Source organism: Oncorhynchus kisutch, unplaced genomic scaffold (assembly GCF_002021735.2).
Source record: "Oncorhynchus kisutch isolate 150728-3 unplaced genomic scaffold, Okis_V2 scaffold3972, whole genome shotgun sequence".
Classification (NCBI taxonomy): domain Eukaryota; kingdom Metazoa; phylum Chordata; class Actinopteri; order Salmoniformes; family Salmonidae; genus Oncorhynchus; species Oncorhynchus kisutch.
Window position 1 is genome coordinate 143,439 of NW_022265917.1, and position 6,899 is coordinate 150,337.

The 6,899-nt window shown below is 49.6% G+C and overlaps 1 long non-coding RNA gene across 1 annotated transcript; it reads left to right on the plus strand.

Annotated features, from left to right (window-relative positions):
• Positions 1–311: 311 nt before the first annotated feature.
• Positions 312–4,044, plus strand: LOC116372938 (uncharacterized). Its single transcript, XR_004209457.1, has 3 exons — positions 312–412; positions 3,690–3,743; positions 3,997–4,044. It is a non-coding gene; the product is annotated as an uncharacterized LOC116372938 (long non-coding RNA).
• Positions 4,045–6,899: the final 2,855 nt, after the last annotated feature.

The window sequence follows — 6,899 nt, forward strand, 5'->3', positions numbered from 1 at the left end:
TGTAATTTGTGACATCATCTGATGTAAGAAGGGCTTTATGAATAAATGTGATTGATCCCTCACTTTGTATTCGTTGTTTGTTTTCAGCTGGGTTTGAACAAACATCATAACACTAAGGGTGTGGTTAAGGTAGTCTAAGAGTCACTTTTTGACTTTGGTTAGTCGTTTTGCAGGTCTTGTAGGTGGATACATTTTTTTGAAAGGCATGATTGACGCTCGTGAATGGCAGGCGAAAAACGAGTCCAGCAAGTTAGAAAAAATTCCAAGTCTAGTTTTCCGTCATCGTACAAAACCCCCTCTGCCCAGGAGTTGCTCATCTTCAGTTCTCAGAAAGAGAGAAGTTATTTGTGCATATTTTCTCATCTGAGTAGTCTACAGGTCCTAGCAGACTCCACATCTATGATATTCTCAGGTAAGAAGCAGCTTCGGTGAATTTGATTGTCATGATTGCTTGTTCAAATTGTATATACATTTTTCTTCCTATTTCAAGACATTAGTAGTCTCAGACCTAACTATGCAACTGAAAGCTCCATCTGTTATTAACGGGATGCTATAGGTATAAACCCATAGATGTAGGTTAACTGTTGCCATCTGTTATTAACGGGATGCTATACAGTGCCTTGCGAAAGTATTCGGCCCCCTTGAACTTTGCAACCTTGGACCTGAATCCAATCGAGAATCTGTGGAAAGAACTGAAAACTGCTGTTCACAAATGCTCTCCATCCAACCTCACTGAGCTCGAGCTGTTTTGCAAGGAGGAATGGGAAAAAAAATCAGTCTCTCGATGTGCAAAACTGATAGAGACATACCCCAAGCGACTTACAGCTGTAATCGCAGCAAAAGGTGGCGCTACAAAGTATTAACTTAAGGGGGCTGAATAATTTAGCACGCCCAATTTTGTTAAAAAGGTTTGAAATATCCAATAAATGTCGTTCCACTTCATGATTGTGTCCCACTTGTTGTTGATTCTTCACAAAAAAAATACAGTTTTATATCTTTATGTTTGAAGCCTGAAATGTGGCAAAAGGTCGCAAAGTTCAAGGGGGCCGAATACTTTCGCAAGGCACTGTATGTATAAACCCATAGATGTAGGTTAACTGTTGTCATCTGTTATTAACGGGATGCTATAGGTATAAACCCATTAGTGTAGGGATTGCTTGACGGGATTGGTGCAGAATTGTTTATGTAGCTTCACCAAGGCCAATCTGATTCACAATTTAGAGAGGGAGAGAGAGAGAGAGAGAGAGAGAGAGAGAGAGAGAGAGAGAGAGAGAGAGAGAGAGAGAGAGAGAGAGAGAGAGAGAGAGAGAGAAAGAGAGATATAGAGAGACGGAGAGAGAGAGAGAGGAGAGAGAGAGAGAGAGAGAGAGAGAGAGAGAGAGAGAGAGTGGGAGAGAGAGAGAGAGCGAGAGAGATATAGAGAGACGGAGAGAGAGAGAGAGAGAGAGAGAGAGGAGAGAGAGGAGAGAGAGAGAGAGAGAGAGGAGAGAGAGAGAGATTTAGAGAGACAGAGAGAGAGAGGAGAGAGAGAGAGAGAGAGAGAGAGACAGATGGAGAGAGAAAGAGAGAGAGAGAGAGAGAGAGAGAGAGAGAGAGAGAGAGAGAGAGATGGTGCGAGAGATATAGAGAGATGAGATGAAAGGGAGGTGTGGTCGGCCCAGGAGGGGAGAAAGAAACAGGTTGGACTGTTAACATTACATACAATGTAATTAACATTGTATTAACATTGTATTAACATTGTATGTATATAGATAATTACCACACTGAATCAATGACTTTAAGATAATTACCAGACTGAATCAATGACTTTAAGATAATTACCACACTGAATAAATGACTTTAAGATAATTACCACACTGAATCAATGACTTTAAGATAATTACCACACTGAATCAATGACTTTAAGATAACTACCAGACTGAATCAATGACTTTAAGATAATTACCACACTGAATCAATGACTTTAAGATAACTACCAGACTGAATCAATGACTTTAAGATAATTACCACACTGAATCAATGACTTTAAGATAACTACCAGACTGAATCAATGACTTTAAGATAATTACCACACTGAATCAATGACTTTAAGATAACTACCAGACTGAATCAATGACTTTAAGATAATTACCACACTGAATCAATGACTTTAAGATAACTACCACTCTGAATAAATTACTTTAAGATAACTAACACACTGAATCAATGACATTAAGATAATTACCACACTGAATCAATGACTTTAAGATAATTACCACACTGAATCAATGACTTTAAGATAACTACCACACTGAATCAATGACTTTAAGATAACTACCACACTGAATCAATGACTTTAAGATAACTACCACACTGAATCAATGACTTTAAGATAACTACCACTCTGAATAAATTACTTTAAGATAACTAACACACTGAATCAATGACATTAAGATAATTACCACACTGAATCAATGACATTAAGATAACTACCACACTGAATCGATGAGTTTTGAGGCTGGTTAGGATTTACACCTTTAAAGGCCATCTCTACATGGGTCGTCCTTCACAAGCTGACAAGAACTGTTGGCTAGTCTGGTAATTACAAGGCTAGAAAGGGGGATAACTTTTGTTGAAGGAATTGTGTGAATTTTTGCGCTAGATAGAGTCACCGTTGTTTTGGTCAAAGTAACTACCTTTTGGGAACGTCCAGTCAGTCTTTGATAGTTTGATAATGTTGTAAAAAAATAAAATACTTGATTACTGGTAACCTTAGCAACACTTATTTTTTCTTCTGGGCTCCCGAGTGACGCGGTGGTCTAAGGCACTACGTCTCAGCAGCTTGAGGAGTCACTACAGACACCCTGGTTCGAATCCAGGCTGGATCACATTCGGCCCGTGATTGGGAGTCCCATAGGGCGGCGAACAATTGGCCCGGCGTCGTCCGGGTTTGGCCGGTGTAGGCCGTCATTATAAATAATAATGATAATGATAATAAGAATTAAAAATTTTAAAATTCAATAATATTGATGATAATGACAATTATGATAATGAAGCTAATAATAATGATGACAACAATAATAATGATCATAATAACGATGATAATAATAATGATGCTACTAAAAATGATGATGATAATGATAATTATTGTAATAATGAAAACAATAATGGTAATAAAAAGTATCATGTTGATAATGCTAATAACAATAATAACAACAACGATAACGATAATGATAATAACAATCATAATAACGATAGCGATAATGATAATCATAATGCGATAATGATAATAATAATCATAATAACGATAATGTGATAATGACAATAATAATAATAACAACGATAACGATAATGATAATAATAATCATAATAATGTGATAATGATAATAACAATAATAATGACACATAATGATAATTATACAGTAATCTACAGCAATACAGTAATCTACAGTGAAAGCAGAGCAGAGGGCTGAAGACATTAGAAGCAGGCTGATAAGACATCTACTGCTAAACACAGAGGGGACACTGTTAATACAACTGAAGGTATTATAGGACTGCTGTTTGAAAATCAATGAACATCATATGATTTTGGAATATTGACTAATATCTAATTAATGTTGGTCAATGACATCATCCTTCAACAGCGGTTAATTAACGGAAGATCTAACAGGGTTCATGTGTGATTGATGTTGTGTGGTTTACCTCAACAGAGACCTAAAAGGACATGGATATGAAGCCTCTGATGATTCTCCTCCTGCTAGCAGGTAATACACTGTGTTTGTGTGTGTTCCTTAGTGGTTAACCTTTCATTAGGATAAAAAACGTTATATATCTCATGAGGGGATGCACAGTCACATTCTAAAACTATAGCTAGAAAAAAGGGTTCTGTCTTTATCAGCCTATAGGTGTTAATTTCATACCCCCGTTGTTGCAGTACACTTCCTGTACAGCAGGAAATGCAGACTTGTGTTTAAAATGTCAGACTTAATGTTGTCAACACCAATACTCCTGCCACAGCTGTCACCACCATCGCCCCTGCAGCAGCTCAAACCACCACCGCCCCTGCAGCGGCTGTCACCACCACCGCCCCTGCAGCAGCTGTCACCACCACCGCCCCTGCAGCAGCGGTCACTACCACCGCCCCTGCAGCACCTCTCACTACCACCGCCCCTGCAGCAGCTGTCACCACCACCACCCCTGCAGCAGCTCAAACCACCACCGCCCCTGCAGCAGCTGTCACCACCACCGCCCCTGCAGCAGCTGTCACCACCACCACTCCTGCAGCAGCTGTCACCACTACCGCTCCTGCAGCAGCTGGTACCACCACCGCTCCTGCAGCAGCTGGTACCACCACCGCTCCTGCAGCAGTTGTCACCACCACTCCTGCAGCAGCTGTCACCACCACTCCTGCAGCAGCTGTCACCACCACCGCTCCTGGAGCAGCTGTCACCACCACTGCTCCTGCAGCAGCTGGTACCACCACCGCTCCTGCAGCAGCTGTCACCACCACCGCCCCTGCAGCAGCTGGTACCACCACCGCTCCTGCAGCAGCTGGTACCACCACCGCTCCGGCAGCAGCTGTCACCACCTCCACCCCTGCAGCAGCTGGTACCACCACCGCCCCTGCAGCAGCTGGTACCACCACCGCTCCTGCAGCAGCTGTCACCACCACCGCTCCTGCAGCAGCTGGTACCACCAATGCTCCTGCAGCAGCTGTCACCACCACCGCTCCTGCAGCAGCTGTCACCACCACCGCCCCTGCAGCAGCTGGTACCACCACCACTCCTGCAGCAGCTGCTACCACCACCGCTCCTGTAGCAGCTGTCACCACCACCGCTCCTGCAGCAGCTGGTACCACCACCGCCCCTGCAGCAGCTGGTTCCACCACCCCCCCTGCAGCAGCTGGTACCACCACCCCCCCTGCAGCAGCTGTCACCACCACTGCCCCTGCAGCAGCTGGTACCACCACCGCCCCTGCAGCAGCTGTCACCACCACCGCTCCTGCAGCAGCTGGTACCACCACCTCTCCTGCAGCAGCTGTCACCAGCACCGCCCCTGCAGCAGCTGTCACCACCACCGCTCATGCAGCAGCTGTCACCACCACCGCTCATGCAGTAGCTGTCACCACCACTGCCCCTTCAGGAGCTGGTACCACCACCTCCCCTGCAGCAGCTGGTACCACCACCGCTCCTTCAGCAGCTGTCACCACCACCGCTCCTGCAGCAGCTGGTACCACCACCTCCCCTGCAGCAGCTGGTACCACCACCTCCCCTGCAGCAGCTGTCACCACCACCTTCCCTGCAGCAGCTGTCACTACCACCGCTCCTGCAGCAGCTGTTACCACCACTGCTCCTGCAGCAGCTGTCACCACCACCGCTCCTGCAGCAGCTGTCACCACCACCGCTCCTGCTGCAGCTGGTACCACCACCGCTCCTGCAGCAGCTTTCACCACCACCGCCCCTGCAGCAGCTGTCACCACAACCCCCCCTGCAGCAGCTGGTACCTTCACCACTCCTGGAGCAGCTGGTACCACCACCGCTCCTGCAGCAGCTGTCACCACCACCACCCCTGCAGCAGCTGGTACCACCACCGCCCCTGCAGCAGCTGTCACCACCACCGCTCCTGCAGCAGCTGTCACCACCACCGCCCCTGCAGCAGCTGGTACCTCCACCGTCCCTGCAGCAGCTGTCACCACCACTGCCCCTGCAGCAGCTGTCACCACAACCCCCCCTGCAGCAGCTGGTACCACCACCACTCCTGGAGCAGCTGGTACCACCACCGCTCCTGCAGCAGCTGTCACCACCATCGCCCCTGCAGCAGCTGGTACCACCACCGCCCCTGCAGCAGCTGTCACCAGCACCGCTCCTGCAGCAGCTGGTACCACCACCGCTCCTGCAGCAGCTGTCACCACCACCGCCCCTGCAGCAGCTGGTACCACCACCGCTCCTGCAGCAGCTGTCACCACCACCGCCCCTGCAGCAGCTGTCACCACCACCGCTCCTGCAGCAGCTGGTACCACCACCGCTCCTGCAGCAGCTGTCACCACCACCGCTCCTGCAGCAGCTGTCACCACCACCGCTCCTGCAGCAGCTGGTACCACCACCTCCCCTGCAGCAGCTGGTGCCACCACCACTCCTGCAGCAGCTGTCACCACCACTGCCCCTGCAGCAGCTGGTACCACCACCACTCCTGTAGCAGCTGGTACCACCACCGCTCCTGCAGCAGCTGTCACCACCACCTCCCCTGCAGCAGCTGGTACCACCACCGCTCCTGCAGCAGCTGGTACCACCACCTCCCCTGCAGCAGCTGGTACCACCACCGCTCCTGCAGCAGCTGTCACCACCACTGCCCCTGCAGCAGCTGTCACTACCACCGCCCCTGCAGCAGCTGTCACCACCACCGCTCCTGCAGCAGCTGGTTCCACCACCGCCCCTGCAGCAGCTGTCACCACCACCGCCCCTGCAGCAGCTGGTTCCACCACCGCCCCTGCAGCAGCTGTCACCACCACCGCTCCTGCAGCAGCTGTCACCACCACCGCTCCTGCAGCAGCTGGTTCCACCACCGCCCCTGCAGCAGCTGTCACCACCACCGCCCCTGCAGCAGCTGGTTCCACCACCGCCCCTGCAGCAGCTGTCACCACCACCGCTCCTGCAGCAGCTGGTTCCACCACCGCTCCTGCAGCAGCTGTCACCACCACCGCCCCTGCAGCTGCTGGTACCACCACCGCTCCTTCAGCAGCTGGTACCACCACCTCCCCTGCAGCAGCTGGTACCACCACCGCTCCTGCAGCAGCTGGTACCACCACCTCCCCTGCAGCAGCTGGTTCCACCACCCCCCCTGCAGCAGCTGGTACCACCACCGCCCCTGCAGCAGCTGTCACCACCACCGCCCCTGCAGCAGCTGGTTCCACCACCGCCCCT